Source organism: Neomonachus schauinslandi, chromosome 8 (assembly GCF_002201575.2).
Source record: "Neomonachus schauinslandi chromosome 8, ASM220157v2, whole genome shotgun sequence".
Taxonomy (NCBI): Eukaryota; Metazoa; Chordata; class Mammalia; order Carnivora; family Phocidae; genus Neomonachus; species Neomonachus schauinslandi.
In genome coordinates, this window is record NC_058410.1 from 104,099,863 (window position 1) to 104,117,859 (window position 17,997).

The 17,997-nt window shown below is 41.9% G+C and overlaps 1 protein-coding gene and 1 pseudogene across 2 annotated transcripts in view; both read left to right on the forward strand.

Moving 5' to 3' along the window:
• The window catches only part of LOC110582175, a 48,230-nt pseudogene extending 34,157 nt beyond the window's left edge, over positions 1-14,073 (forward strand). The window contains exons 6-8 of the transcript XR_002480426.1: positions 3,542-3,647; positions 12,506-13,726; positions 13,945-14,073. The product of XR_002480426.1 is annotated as a heat shock cognate 71 kDa protein-like (transcript). The remainder of the gene's footprint in view (positions 1-3,541; positions 3,648-12,505; positions 13,727-13,944) is intronic.
• RCAN2 (regulator of calcineurin 2) overlaps positions 1-17,997 on the forward strand; it is a 268,091-nt gene that overhangs the window by 79,985 nt on the left and 170,109 nt on the right. The window lies entirely within an intron of this gene.

The following is a 17,997-nucleotide window of genomic DNA, read 5'->3' on the forward strand; positions in this document are numbered from 1 at the left end:
GGGTTCCTTTCAACAAAAAACATGATACGTAGATGAATAACATTATAACAGACCCTTCTTAATATTTTTGTTTGTTGAGTTGTTTCCTGGGGGGCAACAACAATCATGTCTCTAATTCAGGCCTTTTGCGGTTTTTGCTTGTTCTATAGAGAACCATAGTACCCTGTAGTGAAATTTTTGAGCATCTTCATGTGAATAAAGGACTTCACTGAATACCCCATCCAACCCCTGTTGATGCTTTGCTGAAGGCAGGTTTTGGCTACCTTTCCTAAGTGCTGCACGTACACACTTTCCCCACTTCCCTCCACTCTGTTTTCCACCACCTTCCAGTCCTTTCATCACCATCCTTTGCAAGGAGCAACACAGATTTATGACTTTCCCGACACACCAAGCAGGGTACCCAGACTCTACTCAGGGACCTGGTCTCTTCATGCAACCTAGTCTGGCTTATTAGTATGGATGACTTAAAATCTGTTAGTCCTATTCTATGACTAAATGGTAATTACAGGACTCTATTTTATAGCATGAGCCATCTCCTAGACTCAGCCAATGGCATTGCCTTTGAAAACTTGAGTTTCTATATGGCAGAGGGAGGCGCCAGCCACTAGATCATAGAATGGTGTTGGTCATAATTCCTTGTGGGTCAGAGCCTTGGTGCTGGCTTTGATTTCTTACCTTAAAAGCCTATCTCACCTCAAGTAACACAAGCAATGGGAGCCACATTCTTTTCAAATTCACCAGAAAGTTTAAAACTTGCCTTTAGTGGGCATGACCTCTGTGTTCTTAGATAGCATATCCTACATCAGGGTGCAAGCTGTTGAACTGTCTCTAAACAATAAAAACCCCTCTGGACAGACACACCTCAGTCAGTCTGGTGGAGAGGTCTGGTAACTTGCTTTGCCAGAGAGGATAGTCTCAGGTCCATCGTTTGAAGCCCCTGGCCCTCATTTCATTGGTCACTGTTAAGTGATCAATGGCAGCGCGATAGCAGAGTACGAGAGCTGTTAGAGCTTCTAGAAGCTCCTGTTCACCTGACACTTAACCATGGGCCAGGTGTTTCTCTAACTTTGTGCATGTGTTAAAATACACATAACATAAAATTCACCATTTTCACCATTTGGAAGTATCCACCTCAGGGACAGTAAATACACCCACACTGTTGTGCAACACATCGATCCCACCGTCAATCTCTGGGAATTTTGTCGCCTTGTAAAACTGAAACTCTAGAGCCATTGAAGGAATTCCCCGTTCCTCCCTCCCCCCCCAGCCTCTGGTACCCTTGTGTCTACTTTCTGTCTCTATGACTTTGATTACTCTAGGTACTTTATATAAGTGGAATCGTGCAATATTTGTCCTTTTGCATCTGGCTTATTTCAGTTAGCAGAAGGTCCTCGAGATGCACTGATGTTGCAGCATGTGCCAGAATTTCTTTCCTTTTTAAGACTGAATAATATTTCATTGTATGTATATACAGTAGTCCGCTTATCCACAGAAGATATGTTCTAAGAGCCCCAGTGGATGGCTGAAACCGCGGATAGTACTGACCCCTATATGTACAATATATTTTCCTATACCTACATACCGATGGTAAAGTTTAATTTATAAATTAGGCACAGTAGGACATTAATAACAACTGATAATAAAATAGGACACTTACACAGTATACTCTAACGAAAGTTATGTGACTGTCTCTGTCGTTCTCTCAAAATATTTGATTGTGCTGAACCCACCCTTCTTCTTGTGATGACATGCTATGATTACATGCCCACGTGATGAGATGAAGTGAGGGGAATGACGTAGGCACTATGACGTAGCATTAAGCTGACCTGCTGTTGATCTTCTGACGGTGTCAGAAGGAGGAGCATCTGCTTCCAGGCCTCAGTCGACCACAGGTAACTGAAACTGGTGGAAAGCAAAGCTGTGGGTAAAGGGAAGGACTACTATACCTCATTGTTTATTCATCTGTCCGTGGGTGCTCTGTGTCCTTTTAGATGGGGTATATTCTATCAGATCTTCCCAGCCACCAGAGGCTCTTCTTACTGTTCGATATTTGAAGCAAGTGTCTTCAAAGGTTTCAGGTATTTGTTCATGGTTACATGCTAAAAAGTGGAGTTGCTGATAGGCAAACCTATCCCTGCTGAGCTACAGAGCCCGTGAGTTTTCTCCCCCTCCCAGCTTCCTGTGTGCACCAGCCACTGTTCAACAGTAAGGATGGCCGACCGACATCGTGCATGCAAAAGGACTTCGAAAGCCACAAATTGACAAATAGCTTAAGATCATATTATCCTGTTAACATTAAATATTTTCCAAATAACACTGTTAATTTATGTGCTTTTGAATTACCCAAAGAAGATTTGCTCTACAAGGTAGAATTTTTCACAGAATAAGAAAATCATATTTCCTACAGGCTATTCTTAAGAGTCTGCTTCTTATCTGGAACCATAACCAAGACTAGGCACTCAGAAACTATTTGAACACTGCAGTAACAGGCAAGGGATTGTATTTGTAAAAGCTGGTCTGGTCCCAGAACCGGTTTTTTTGTCAGGCATGCATTCTGCCTTGTGGCCAGAAGGTGGAGCCATACCATTTCAAATACCCTAGGTGCTGTTTACTATTCAGCCTTTTTTAGCATGTCCTAATCAACTTCAAATAGAATGGGGTCTGTTATTGATAATATCTCACATCACCTGCTATCTCAGACCTTCGGTCCAAAATATTTTATGAGTTTTTACATAGAGAAAAATTTATAAAGGAATACAAGAGACAGTAAAATATTAGCGTAGTTCCTGGTACATCATGGGCTCCTTTTACATAGTGAAAGAATGAAGGAATGAATGAATGATTCATTTGAAAGCCTGTTATAAAAAAGTGAGATTGGAGAAAATGGCCCATGGAAGCAAACCACAGTCCACCTTTTTTGGCCTCTCCCCTCTTAACGTTGTGGAATGAAAGTGTGGGGTCTAGTTGTAAACATCTATACTACACGTTTTAGAAATGCAGTGCCACGGAAGTCAATTGAATGTGTAAACTGCAGCCAGAATTGATTAAGTGGTATTCGAAGCCCATAAAGGAGTTAAGAAACCTTTGAAAGGTGAAGAATAATAATGTAAGAACAAACTCTGTTATATTATTTCTAGTTTTATTATATAACTTTTCTGTATCTGCTAAATGTGATTTTTAGTATTGCATTCATATTTGCTCATAGAATTGTATACAAAAGAAAGTTAATCTGTAGGATTCTGGGATTGGATGCGAATGTTGAAAGATCCTTTTAGGCTATTCCCTTTCTTTACACAGAATGCCTAATATTTATTTATGAACTATGTTCCTAAAAACTCTAAGATAACGTCAAATAAATCAACATAAAGGAATCTAGTCTGTTAGCATAATTTAAGACATCTTAATGGCAAGCGATCTTGGTTTGGATTTTTGTGGTTTGATATAACCCTATGAAATTCACAGGCCTTGGAATGTCTCCCAATTCCCAAGGTTTTAGGTGATGGTTGGCCCTTTCTTCACTCCTCTTGACTTTCTGTCATAGAAAAAGCAATATGCAGGAGTAAACGTGATGCTAGCCATCCCTAGGAGGATGGCATTTCTCTTGGCCAAACTCCTTCCTGTTGGAAAAAGCAAAACCAGCAAACCAGGTAGAAATGTCCTTCCCTCACCAAGCCCCTAACCAATCTATTTCATATTCCTTATTATCTGCATACTCAAAGTGGTTGAATAACTCAGTCAGGTAGAGCGCCAAGATAGAGAAGTGAAGGAGACGAGTTCCTTCTCTGCGTGGCTGGCAGCTTTGCTCTCTTTGGCTGGCAGGAAGGAACTATACCCTAACCTTGGTCCCTGCACTAGGAGTCCTAGTGGTGCATTGGGCATCAGTCTGTCACCATCACCAGAAACAGGAACCGTGCTGGAAATACTCAAGTTACGCGTGCTTCCCTCCTAGCAGAATCTTCAGTATGGGAAAGGCAGCCCATCCAGCTCTGCTTTTATAATAGAGGGAGGCCAGGCTAACGTGCGAGCTAATTAGTCACCATCTTCCATAGCAGGGCAAAGGAACCCATGCTGCAGTCTGAGCGGCTCACCAGCTGGTACCATCTGCAGCAGGTTGCCACCAAGAGCCTGCAGACATCCCAGCTGTTCCGCCCTGTATCAGATGGCTCTAAACATGTAAACAGGTACCCGGGCAAAGTAGGGAAGTAATAGGAACATCGTCAGTGAAAGCTCTCTCTTCCAGGTATCCCACAGAGGCTGCCTAGGAAACAAAATGTTTGTGATTCCAGAAGGACTCCGACTAGAAAAGCCTCAGAAGTTGTTTTAGAAACAGCTTCTCTCCTGAAGGAATAATCATGGATTTTGTAAATATCAATCTCCACAGACTGATGACTTTGAAAAATCAAAGCTGCTTCTTTCCAGATGGGCAGTTTCAGGGTTGGACAGTACCATTCCATTTTAATCTCCAATTTCTTATTTTATTATACTTCTTTGGGACATACTCAGGTTTTAATTTTTATATAGTCCTCAATCAGTATTCTTCTTCTTCTTTTTTTTTTTTTCCTCCTCTTTTTCCCTTTAGAGGCATAGTTCTAAAGGCCTGGCCCTCTGTAAGATCAGGTCATCTCACCTTTATTTTTATCAAGTACTGTTAAATCACCCATCCATCGGAAAGTCTCTGGAATTGCCTGAAGAGACACCTTGGGAACTTTGGCATCTCTGGAGGCCCATGTGGCTCGAAATCTGAGCTGTATCCCACTCACCTGGCTCCTAGTTAAAACCAGCAGGCCCCACCCTTAGGGATTCTGCTTCAGTAGGTCTGCTAAGGGGCCTGAGCCTTTGTGCATCTGCCAGGTTCCTGGGAGTTGCTGATTTTGATGCAGCAACTGGTGCAGGGACCGCACTTAGAGAACCACAGCTGTAGGTCAAGGTATGGGTTTCCAGACTCGGTTGAACATAAAATCACCTAAATAACTTAATGACAAATGCAAATTTCCTGACCCTGTCACAAAATAGGATATTAACATCTACAAAATAAAATGATATATAATTATCAATCTTGAAGTAGACTTCTTTACCCCAACCCCCACAGATATTTTTAAAAATCCTTATCCTTCAAGGGGCTCCTGGGTGGCTTAGTCAGTAAAGTGTCTGACTCTGGATCTGAGCTCAGGTCTTGCTCTCAGGGTCACCAGTTCAAGCCCTATGTTGGGCTCCATACTGGGCGTGGAACCTGCCTAAAAAAAAAATCGTTATCCTTCAAGGTCTAGTACTCTGTCCATGAAGCAGTTCCTGGCAGCAAGAATGCTTTCATTCCTTTTTAAATTTTTTTTAGATAAGAGGAAAAATTTTAATGTTATGATTTTATATTGATGAATGTTTTCTCAGATACAATATAATATGATAGATCATACAACCTCAGTGACTACTGATAAACTTTTTTTTTTACTTTTACTTTTTTTAATACATTTTTTAAAATTTTATTATACTGTGTTATGTTAGTTACCATACATTACATCATTAGGTTTTTTTTTTTTTTTTTTTTAGATTTTTATTTATTTATTTGACAGAGAGAGAGACAGCGAGAGAGGGAACACAAGCAAGGGGAGTGTGAGAGGGAGAAGCAGGCTTCCCGCTGAGCAGGGAGCCCGATGCGGGGCTCGATGCCAGGACCCTGGGATCATGACCTGAGCCGAAGGCAGACGCTTGACGACTGAGCCACCCAGGCGCCCCACATCATTAGTTTTTGATGTAGTGTTCCATGATTCATTGTTTGCGTATAACACCCAGTGCTCCATGCAATACGTGCCCTCCTTAATACCCATCACCAGGCTAACCCATCCCCCTACCCCCCAAGAGTGCTTTTATTCTCATGAACAATCAAAATATTGTATTTTTTCCCGTTCTTACTACTATTTGAATGTAGACTTTTTGAAGATGGGGTTTTTGCCTGAGTGTTCTTGGAATTCTTCTTGAGGACTTCGATAAAGCGACTGACTTTAAAAATTTTTAAATCATTACTTTCTTTGTTTCTCATGAAAAATCCAAGTTTCATTTCCACTGAGGTCTTTGTAGTTGAGTGGCTGCTACCGTATAAGGAAAGATGCAGTTTTGTTTTGTTTTGTCTTGTTTTTAAATAGGTGTGTACTACCATTAACTCCTGACTGCATTAGCTTCGGACCTGGTTTCATGTAAATCTGGTTATGCTGAGGATGCTAAGAGGGAGCTCTTGCTGTGTTGCGTTTCTGCATGTTGGGCTTTATCTCTTTTCGTGCCTCCTTCCACGTCCCCACCCCTCCGGGAGTCTATGGCTACTTTACCAAGTAGTCCGCCCAGGAGAGTTGATGAGGAACAGAGCCACTGAATGTTTTTCTGCCACTGGGGGGCAGTACAGTCTCAGTCCCATGCTCCAGGAGCTCAGACTTTGGAGTTTTAGGGTCAGTTTTAGAGGTTTCTGTCACCTTTATTAGACAGCGAAGGTCATGGGACCCAGTTTTTGGATATTTGTTGCTGAATCCCCCAGCACCTAATTGTATAGCTAGTTTCCAAAGGAAATACTGTGATTTTTATTTCAGAGAAATCATCAGCTACTTGTCTAGTTTTCTGAAACATAAAATGATGGGAATAAAGCATAAAGTGGAAGGGATTAAAGTGCTATTATTTCCACTGGTAATTTATAGCCACGCCATTCAAGGAAGTAGCCTCTAAAACTGTAAAATGTGTCTTTTAAAGTGTTCACAGACAGCTTATGTTAAAGCCAAGGGTTTACTAGAAGCAGAGCGCTAAGACCTGTTTCTCTCGAGTCATTTGTAAACATTAACAAAAAGAGGGGACAGAAATATTTCTTTCAAATTGCTGTAAACCTCAAACAGCTCTCCCTGGTCTCCCATCAAAATCCTTAATGCCTGTGAAGGCTGAGTGGTCAGTGAGGACTGGACTAAAGGTTTATGCCTTTGATAAGCACATTTGAAGCCTGAGAAAGAAATGAGACCAGGCCAAGAAATATCTGCCAGAATTTAATGACATTTGGAGCAATGGCTTTATCTGAGAAAATTAGATAATACTATCTTTTTTTTTACATTGAGTATACGTGGCAACACTCACATCCAAATTTGCCAAGCCTGTTACAAGATGGTAGAGTGAATCTTGGCATATTAAATGTACTGTTATGCCACCTTTTATTGCAAAATAGATTGCGTCCAGCTATTGCTTAATTTTTACAATACATTTATGAGATCATAAATGGTTTTCTTCAGAAGAAAGAACCGCTCAGAATTCAGGGAAGTGCTTTTATCCTGGCATGTAGAAAAGGAAATGAGAGCTGTGATACAGTCTCACAGGGGTTATATGGGTTTTTTTTCTACAGCTTCCTATGGAGAAGCTGATACGGCAATGTGGTAAGCATCTGCCTGGTGTCATATAATTCAGATTTCCCAGACCCTGCCTTCCATTTAACTACCAGGTTGGGCTTTTTTCCATTTTTGCAACATTTAACCTCTAACAATTTGTTTGTATTACATTTAGAAAGGAATTGGTAGATTCAAAATCAATGTATTTGATGTATCCCAAAGAACTACTTTTTTTTTTTTAATTTAAATTCAACTAGCCAGCATCTAATACATCATTAGTTTTTGGATGTAGTGTTCAATGATTCCTTAGTTGCGTATAACGCCCAGTGCTGATCACATCACATGCCCTCCTTAATGCCCATCACCCAGTTATCACAAGGAACTCATTTTCTGAACTGTATTAAAAGTATATTTATTTTGTGGATTGTACTACATTTCTAGAATAATTTTTATTCCAACCCACATTTAAGAATTGAATATATAGCTAGTACAGTACTCTAGACCTGGCCGCAGGGTAAATGTTGACAAGAGTAGGGTTTCAAGAACAGCTTTAATAAGCAGATCCCAAATAACATAAACAAAAATATACTTAAGTACTTACTTTATAACAAATTATCTTTATATAGCACCTTAGATACAAATACTTAGTGGTTATGAAATTATAAAGATTGATATTTCAAGCAGCATGGTCTGTGACCAAAAGAGAAATCACATTCCTCTTGCAAATCACCTGCTCTACACTTAGACCTCCCCCCACCCTGTACCCTGCCCCAAAACACAAATGCCAAGTGGCCAGTCCCCACCTCAGAAGCCCAGAACACTTGCTCTCTGTACAGTACTGTACAGTGATCTTGGGAGTTTTTGGTAAACTTTTTTGTGCATGCCAAACTTTTGCTACTGTTAATAACTCACTTTGTGTGAAGTGCTATTTTAAATAGTGTGTGAGCAGGTAAGGGTAGATAGGAATGAGAAATATATTCGCGATTCCACCCTTTGATGACACATCCCACTAACCAGAATCTAGCCAGCAGGCCTTGGAAAAGCTAAATATCCAAGATCGAGAACTACCCAGCAGTCGGGCCTTGAAGAATTATTTTTTATCACAACACACACACACACACACCTAGCCATACAACACACAGGTAAAATTTTTTTTTTTCGCACATAATAAGTGCTTGGTAACCACATGCTGGTTGGTGAGCTGAATCCAGCTCTTTTGGGAATCCAGCTCTTTAGGGTTTTGTACTCAAACTTCTGCTACTTGAGCTTTTCAGATGCCACGTTTGCCATGTAACTAAAGATGTGTTAACGGTTGTGGTGGATTCGGAAAGCTTACAGGAAATCTTAGGGCAGAAATGAACTTAACACCAACTACTTGCGCTTGCACGGTTCACGAGTGACTTTGAAACTCACCCGATCCCACTGGGGGCAGCCCAGGCCAGCCTCCTGCACAACTCAAGTCAGACTCAAGCAGGCACACGCCCTCCTGGGGAAAGCTTTGGGGGGGGGGGTGTCTCTTGCTGTGCTTTTTTTCTCTGTGCGCTTCTTAATACCTTGGACAATGAGAGCTGGTGGGGAAAGGCACCCAAATCTCAATGTTCTTTCCAGAATTCAGACTGTAAGGAGACCCTTGGGAGCACTGGCAATGGCCCAGTAGTAGGGATGGGAGATACATTCCCCAAACACGAAGCAGAAAGAGAGAAGACAGTGGGCTGGTTCCTGCCCAGGTGGGAAGGATGGAGGAGGAAGGGTGATTCTGGGGCTGTGAGGGTCTGAGGCGAACGTATGGGCAGTCTTGTGCTGTGGGAAGGGCTCTGTGAGGGAACAGCTTTGCCTAATTTCATGCCGAGAAGCACGCTGTGCTGTTTACTTGTGATTATACTGGGAGATGGTTCTCAGACTCTAGCCTGTGGGAGGACCATGGGGAAACTTGCTAAAAAACAGAGTTCTGGGTCCTTTCCCAGAGGTTCTGTTATAGTGGCCTAGAATCGGGCTTAGAAGGGTGCATGTTTAACCACTATTAGGGGTGTTTCTCATTTGGGTGGTCAGGGGAGGAGATACATATTTATATAATATACAATATATATAATTACATATATTATTTTATATTTTATATAGAATTGTATATAATATATAATTATCTTATATGTTAAATTATAAATTATATAATTATATGATATATATGATATATATTTATATATAAAAATTGTATATAATATACAAATTGTATATACGTATATACATATAATTATATAACTTATTTATTTAAATTCAATTAGCCAACATATAACAAATCATAAGTTTTTGTTTTATTTATTTATTTTTTATTATGTTATGTTACTCACTGTACATTACATCATTGGTTTTTGATGTCGTGTTCCATGATTCATCGTTTGAATATAACACCCAGTCATAAGTTTTTGATGTGATGTTCATTGATTCATTAGTCGAGTGTAACACCCAGTGCTCATCACATTACGTGCCCTCCTTAATGCCCATCACCCAGTTGGCCCATCTCCCACCCACCACCCCTTCAGCAACCCTCAGTTTGTTTCCTGGAGTCCCGAGTCTCTCATTGTTTGTCTCCCTCTCTTATTTCTTCCCCTTCAGTTTTCCCTCCCTGTCCCTATGATCCTCTGTGGTTTCCTTATATTCCATATATGAGTGAAACCATATGATAATTGTCTTTTTCTGATTGACTTATTTTCACTTAGCATATGCCTGGGTGGCTCAGTTGATTTAAGTGGAGGGTATATTTTAAGGAGCACCGTCTGTCACAGAGAACAGGGTCTGAAGCAGAAGGAAGCCTTTCTTTTCTTACAAATATTGGTCATTTTTTTTTTTTCTTGAGTATGGCCAGTACCACCTTGTCACCCCACTGCAGGTAGGGGAGCCCTGGGCTAAGGCTCCTGTGTCTACTATCCCATAGCAGTGGGGTGTGGAAAATGCCCTGGGATTTCTGGGCCACAGGAGTCAATGCTGATGTGAGGGCAGGGGCAAGAGGAAGAAGCAATGAAAAGCATCACCTGTCAGGAACTAATGAGAGACACTGACTCCCAGGCAGGGTCAGGCTGCCTTCACCTCTAAGAACAACCAATCATGTCTCCCCGGTGTTCGCATTCTGGTCCAAGATAAATGGTAGTTGAGGATGAGAGGGGGTAGGGAATGAGCTTTCCTGGAAGCCTGGACTCAATGGGCTTTAGTAAATGCTAAGGAGAATGGAAGACCAGGCCAGGTAGAGAAATCAGTGAAAGCCAGGCAGCCGTCTCAGTGGAGGTGATCATATGAATGGGCAAAGAAGAGAGAAACTCCCGTTTTAGGCAGAATACAGAAATATGGGAAACCAATGACTAGAGGTGGAATCCAGAGCCTGGAGGAAATTTCCAGATATAGGATGTTTGTTTCTGGCTAGGAGATAATGGGTGGGATGCTCGGTATTCCATGAACGAGAAAGTTCACTTTGCAATTGCCCTTGTGTAGTGCTTTGAACTGTGCCCCTCCCCCAAAGATAAATCCATCCAGTACCTGTGAATGGGACTTTATTTGGTAAAAGGGTCTTTGTAAATATAATTAAGTTGAAGATCTCAGGGTAAGATCATTCTGGACTAGGGTGAGCTCCAAGTCCAATGACAAGTGTCCTGAGAAGAGGAGAGGAGAGGCAAGGGGAGGAGAGGGGGAGAAACATGGTGGCAGGGATTGGAGTGCTGTGTCTACGAACCAAGACACAACAAGGATGGTTGGCTTAGAAGGGGACTGTCCCCTGGAGCCTCCAGAAGAAACCAACCCTGCCAACACCTTGATTTCAGACCCCTAGCTTTCAGAGCAGTGAGAGAATGCATTTCTGTTGTTTTAAACCACAGAGTTTGTGGTAATTTGCAACCCTAGGAAACAAATACACCTTTCCTGCAGTTCTCCATGTTATAGATTTAGGCAGCTTGGCTCTCTGCTTTGAAAATGCAGATATCTCAGAGAGTTAAGTGGTTATTAGCCATTTGAAACAATTTTTGTTAACTAAACATTTTTCCCTCCTAATGATCTGGGAAAGAAAAATAGTTGTTATTATCAGAGGTTGGAGGGAAAAACTCAGGGAATTGGAATCAAACACTTATACTTCAGGCCTATTTTGTTACTAGCTGTTTGACCACGGGAACACCACTTAACCTCTCTGAAACTCAGTTTTGCTATCTACAAAATGAGAATTTTAATGCTTATTTATCAGGCTGCTGTGATATGAGGAGTCAAGAAGATAGGCCTGGTGGAGCTGTTTGTAAACTTTGGGCAATTCTATGTATGAGCGCACTTGTTTTGCAGCAGGAAATACTTTTAGAGAGAAGAATTGCTAGATTTGGGGAAGAGGTAGAGCTAGAATGAAGCAGAAGATAAGGACAGGTAGCCCCAAATCTCTGCTATAAAATGTTTCTTCGTCTAATGAAAAAGGAAAGGAAAACTTGTCTTTTAAAATGTACTCCAGGACACATCATTCTTCCTGGCCCAGGAACATTTTATATTAAAAAGGCTTTGATCGGGCCCCTGGGTGGCTCATTCGGTTAAGCTTCTGCCTTTGGCTCAGGTCGTGATCCCAGGTTCCTGGGATGGAGCCCTGCATCGGGCTTCCTGCTCAACGGGAGTCTGCTTCTCCGTCTACCTCTCCCTCCTGCTCGTGATCTCTCTCATGCTCTTTCTCTTTCTCTCTCTCTCTCAAATAAAGAAATAAAATCTTTAAAAAATAAATAGAAGGGCTTTGGTCAACTGATCTGGGATCCTAACATGGTTTTTAATGTAATTTCTGTGAGTAAAAAAAATGTATTTGAGGTTCCAAATAATACAGCACCCAACTTGTGGAACTGGATCCCTTTCTCTGTTTGTGACATGGTGTTAGGAGCATCAGTGCATAAGATGAAGTGACAGCTTAGCGTCCTGAGCTTATGTAGCTTCTAAAGGTACCGTGTTCATGTGTGGGGAGCATTTTTTTGTTCTGGAACAGTGCTTATCAAACCTGGGCAGTGTGCAGACACTTCAAAAAAGACAAAGATTTTTCTAGACTTCAATTTAATATTTTTCACAGTATGCTACTTAAGTGAATACAACACAAAACTCAGTAGGCACAGGATCTCATTGAACGACATGCTAGCTCTCCAGATTGCTGTTTTCTTTGCAAGCTGCACAAGGCCCACGTGGAAGCGCTACATCTAAGGGACCTGCAGTTGGCATTGATCTTGGCACCACCTCCTATTGTGTGGGTGTCTTCCAGCACGGGAAAGTGGAAATAATTGCCAACGATCAGGGAAACTGAACCACCCCAAGTTGTCACTTTTACTGACATCAAACGATTGATCAGCAATGCTGCAAAGAATGAAGTTGCAGTGAACCCCACCAACACAGTTTTTGATGTCAAATGCCTGATCGGACATAAAGTCGTTGATGCTCTTGTCCAATCTGATATGGAGCATTGGCTCTTCATGGTGGGGAATGATGCTGGCAGGCCCAAGGTCTAAGTAAAATACAAGGGAAAGAAGAGGTGTCCTCTGTGGTTTTGACAAAGATGAAGGAAATCACAGAGGCTTAGACAGAAAGGTTGGAGCTGAAAGGAATGTGCTCATCTTTGACGTAGGAGGTGGCACTTTTGATGTCTCAATCCCCACCATTGGAATGGGATATTTAAGGTCAAATCTACAGCTGGAGACACCCACTTAGGTGTAGAAGACTTTGACAACCGAATGGTCAATCATTTTATTGTGAAGTTCAAGGGCAAACATAAGAAGGACATCCACAAGAACAAGAGGGCAGTCCATCACCTCCAGACTGCTTACGAGTGTGCTAAGCATACATTGTCTTCCAGCAACCAGGCCAGTATTGAGATTGATGCTCTGTATGAAGGAATTGACTTCCATACCTCTATGACTTGTCCCCGATTTGAAGAATTAAATGCTGACCTGTTCTGTGGCACCCTGGACCTTATAGAGAAAGCCCTTTGGGATGCCAAGCTATACAAGTGTCAGATCAATGATATTGTCCTGGTGGGTGGTTCTATCCATATCCCCAAGATTCAGAAACTTCTGCAAGACTTCTTCAATGGAAAGGAACTGAACAAGAGCATCAGCCCTGATGAGGCTGTTGCTTATGGTGCAGCTGTCCAGACAGCCATCCCTTCTGGAGACAAATCTGAAAATGTTCAGGATTCCCTGCTGTTGGATGTCACTCCTCTTTCTCTTGGCTTTGAAACTGCTGGAGGAGTCATGACTGTCCTCACCAAGTACAATACTACCATTCCTACCAAACAGATGCAAACCTTCCCTACCTACTCTGACAACCAGCCTGGTGTGCTCGTTCAGGTTTATGAAGGTAAGCGTGCCATAACCATGGATAACAACCTACTTGGGGTGCCTGGGTGGCTCAGTCGTTAAGCGTCTGCCTTCGGCTCAGGTCATGATCCCAGGGTCCTGGGATTGAGCCCCGCATCGGGCTCCCTGCTTGGCAGGAAGCCTGCTTCTCCCTCTCCCACTCCCCCTGCTTGTGTTCCTGCTCTCACTATCTCTCTCTGTCAAATAAATAAATAAAATCTTAAAAAAGCAGCAACAACAACAACCTACTTGGCAAGTTTGAACTCATAGGCATACCTCCTGCCCCCCGTGGTGCTCCTTCTATTGAAGTCACCTTTGATATTGATGCTAATGGCATCCTCAGTGTCTCTGCTATGGATAAGAGTTCAGGAATAAAACTGCAATAAATAAAATAAATAAAATAATAATAAAATATAAAAATAAATAAAAATAAAAATAAAAGAAATAAAACTGAATTTAAAATTGGCACCAGAAAATAAAATAAATAGGCACAAAATCCCTGTGCTTATTGCTTTCACATAGGCCAAAACATTAAATACAATAAAAACTAAAAACAACCGCTATAAAACACTGGTTAATTTAGTGTGACTGATGATACTCTTTGCTACAGTTTAATCACTGATCACTTTGTGAATTGGATAATGAATGCTGACACAAGTTCTTCTTCTTCTTCTTTTTTTTTTTGACAGAGACACAGTGAGAGAGGGAACACAAGCAGGGGGAGTGGGAGAGGGAGAAGCAGGCTTCCCGCCAAGCAGGGAGCGCGATGCGGGGCTCGATCCCAGGACCCTGGGATCATGACCTGAGCCAAAGGCAGACGCTTAACGACTGAGCCACCCAGGCGCCCCTATTTTATTTATTTTTTAAAAGATTTTACTTATTTATTTGAGAGAGAGAGCGCGCAAACGCACGCACGTGCCACTCACACAGGAGCAGGGGGAGGGGCAGAGAAGCGGACTCCCCGCCGAGCAGGGAGCCAGATGCAGGGGCTGGATCCCAGGATCCCTGGATCATGACCTGCGCTGAAGGCAGACGCCTGACGACTGAGCCACCCAGGCGCTCCATGACACAAGTTCTTTTGAGTTTGGCATGCCTGGTATTCCCCAGGACTTTCTCTATTGGAAATTCTGCAAACCCTAATTTGTGCAGTGGGCTGTGGCCTTTACCAGCTGCAAATACATCACCTGTTACATTTGACTCTGTTTCTTTTCTCATTAGTCTGTGAGAATTAGCGTGGTAGCACTTGTCAACCTTGCAGACATAAAACTAAATGCAAATATGGGCACTGGTCATCTCTAAGATACCATGATCATCCAGATGATCCAAACTATGTCTATATCATTATGTTAAGGTTGTCATCTTAATGAAAACACCACACTAAAAATTCTCATAGTGGTAGTCATGGACCACTTTGAAAACATCTTTGGAACTCCAGCCACTCCCCACAGTTGAGAAACACTGGTATTATACAGAACTGGGTTTAATATATGCATTACTTTTTTTCATTTTCCATTTATTACAAATGTAATAAACATTCACTGTAGACATTTTAGAAAATTGAAATAATTCAAAAAATAAAAGAACCATTGTAATGCCATCACACAGAGAAAAACTACCATTAACATTTAAATATCTCTTGTTTCCCTCTGCAAATACACTGTATACATATTGTTCTATACCCTATTTAAGAAATTTTTCTCACTTAACCAAACATTGAGGGCAGCTTTCTGGATTGCTAGGTATTCTTCTACAATAACATTTTGATTGCCTTCAATTTGTCAATTCTGGGTGTCTGTCAGAATGTTCTTAATTGAATATTTATACTGTTTCCAGTTTTCTGCCATCACAAACTTGCTGTGATAAATGTGCTTATTCCTAAGTTTTGTTGCACATGAATAATGAGCCCATTTACTCGTAGGATATTTTTCTAGTATTAGAACTTCTCTATAAAAGAGAATTTAGGAGGCACCTGGGTGGCTCAGTCGTTAAATGTCTGCCTTCGGCTCAGGTCATGATCCCAGGGTCCTGGGATCGAGCCCTGCATCGGGCTCCCTGTTCCACGGGAAGCCTGCTTCTCCCTCTCCCACTCCCCCTGCCTGTGTTCCCTCTCTCGCTGTCTCTCTCTCTGTCAAATAAATAAAATCTTTTAAAAAAGAGAGAGGGAGAATTCAGAATTTAAAAGATTTGTGCACATACTAATTTTATGAATCAAATATGTTATATAACGATGTGGCATTGATAACTCATAACTGGGTGAGGATGCACGGCTTAGCTGATCGCCAAAAACTACTTGTCCATTTTTGGTACTTGGGGACAGAAGAGTTGACTTAAAATGGAAACTTTTTGATATCATAGGACATCAATTTATTTACATATAAAGGGTCTATTATTGCCATTGCCTATTAAATAGTCTTCCTTTTTTGCTCTGATTCCCCACACAGGAATGAGAGAGATCCTGTTTAAAAGGTAAGGCAGATCCTCTCTCCCCTTTGCTCCCAAAACTCCACTGGCTCCCATTTCACTAAGGATGAAAGCAAAAGGTCTTACAGTATCCCACAAGGTCACATGTGACCTACTTTTTATGGAGAAAATTTAAGAGAAAAGGAAAATTAGAGGGCATGAATAAAAACTATAGCAGTATCTCAGACAGGGAGAAACTTCCACTTATCTATTAAAATCCTGAGAATCAGTTATACATAACCCATGTCTATAATAAGAAATCTCAACATGAGCCTGAATGTCCTAACTTGGGGACCAGTTTTTTATCCATTGGACTGTGTTCAAGAGTTATACCACACCACGCTTTTATTCTTCTAGCGTGCCCAGCCACATTTTGAACTAATAAGTCCTAAATGTGGGACTGACACAGGCATTAATGAAAAGTAATGCAGGACTTATTCAGCACATTTTAATTTACGCAAATGCCAAATCCTAGACACTCCACTGACGTCTCTCGGTTAAGACTCGTGTAGGAAGACCTTATTTCGGCACCTTTCTGTCTAAATTTACTGCTGCTGACGAATCGAGTTCTTGAATTCTAGGGTGCTCAGCACCTGTCCAGGACTTAAATCCGATCATTGTTAATAACAACGCAGTATCACTTCCTCACCAAACAAGAGAAGCATTAGCTATTGTTAGAACAGCACATCCTTTTGAGTAGATACTGCAGGGCATTGTCACAAAGCATGAGCCTCGGAGGGTTGACTGGTGGCTCAGCTTTCAAACCTAAGTCATCTTGCGTGTTACTTAGCTTTCCGACTTGAACTCACAGACCTAAGAACCTACATTTCCTCAGCGTTCAGACATGTTCCATTGCCTGCCAAAGAAATGAAGCAAGAGTTGTTGATTTACTCTGGAAGCTTGCTAACCCTGTTGGCCACGCTGGGGATGGCAGCAGGCAGGGTGGGGAAGACCTGAGGGGAAGCCGTACCACTGGTAGACTGGGGAGCAAGCAGGCAGGTGGAAGAGAAAATGTAGGCGGCTCCACCAACCACCACAAACTCGACAAACTAAAATAAAGCAGAAAAAGAAAAAAAAATAAAGGATAGGGAAGAGGCTCCAAGAGGCAAGAAAAAAAGTAGTAAGGGGTCAGGCATTCACTGGAGAAGCCAGTAGGTGCTAGAGAAGGTAGGCAGCAGAAGGCAAAAGGAGGAGCTTAGGGAAATGAATAATGTGGAGGAGGAAGAGAAAACCATCCTTTTAGGAACCAGCTGTGATGCTTGTCTACTTCCCTGGCAATAGGGGCCAGGGTTTCAAGTATTACATGCTAAAGAAGGCAATCTGTTTCTTTTCTTTCTTTTTTAAAAAAAATTTTTTTTAAGAGAGACAGAGTGTGCATGTGCAAGTAGGGGTGAGCGGTGGGAGGAAGGGGCAGAGGGAGAGGGGGAGAGAGAATCCGAAGCAGTCTCCACGCCCAGTGCGGAGTGTGTTTATTGTGCTCGCCAGGCTCGATCTCACGACCCTGAGATCATAACCTGAGCCGAAACCAAGAGTCAGATGCTCAACCAACTGAGCCCCCCGGGTGCCCCTCAGTGAATTCTCATAGCACCACAAGTCAGTAATGTTATTATTCCCGTTGTCACAGGGGTCGAAACTGCAAGTTAAATAGCTTTCCTGTGGCTGGTTTGAGCCGTGGCTTTAAATTCACAGACATCAGCTCCAAAACCCCACGCTTAAACAAATGTACTACATTTTGGTAGTGCATAATCATTGGAAAACTATTAGGAAGAATTTCAAGGTCATCTGGTTCTGTTTTCAAATTCCAGGCTCTGGACTATTTCAGGCTGAAGATGAGATTTTTGATGGTCTGT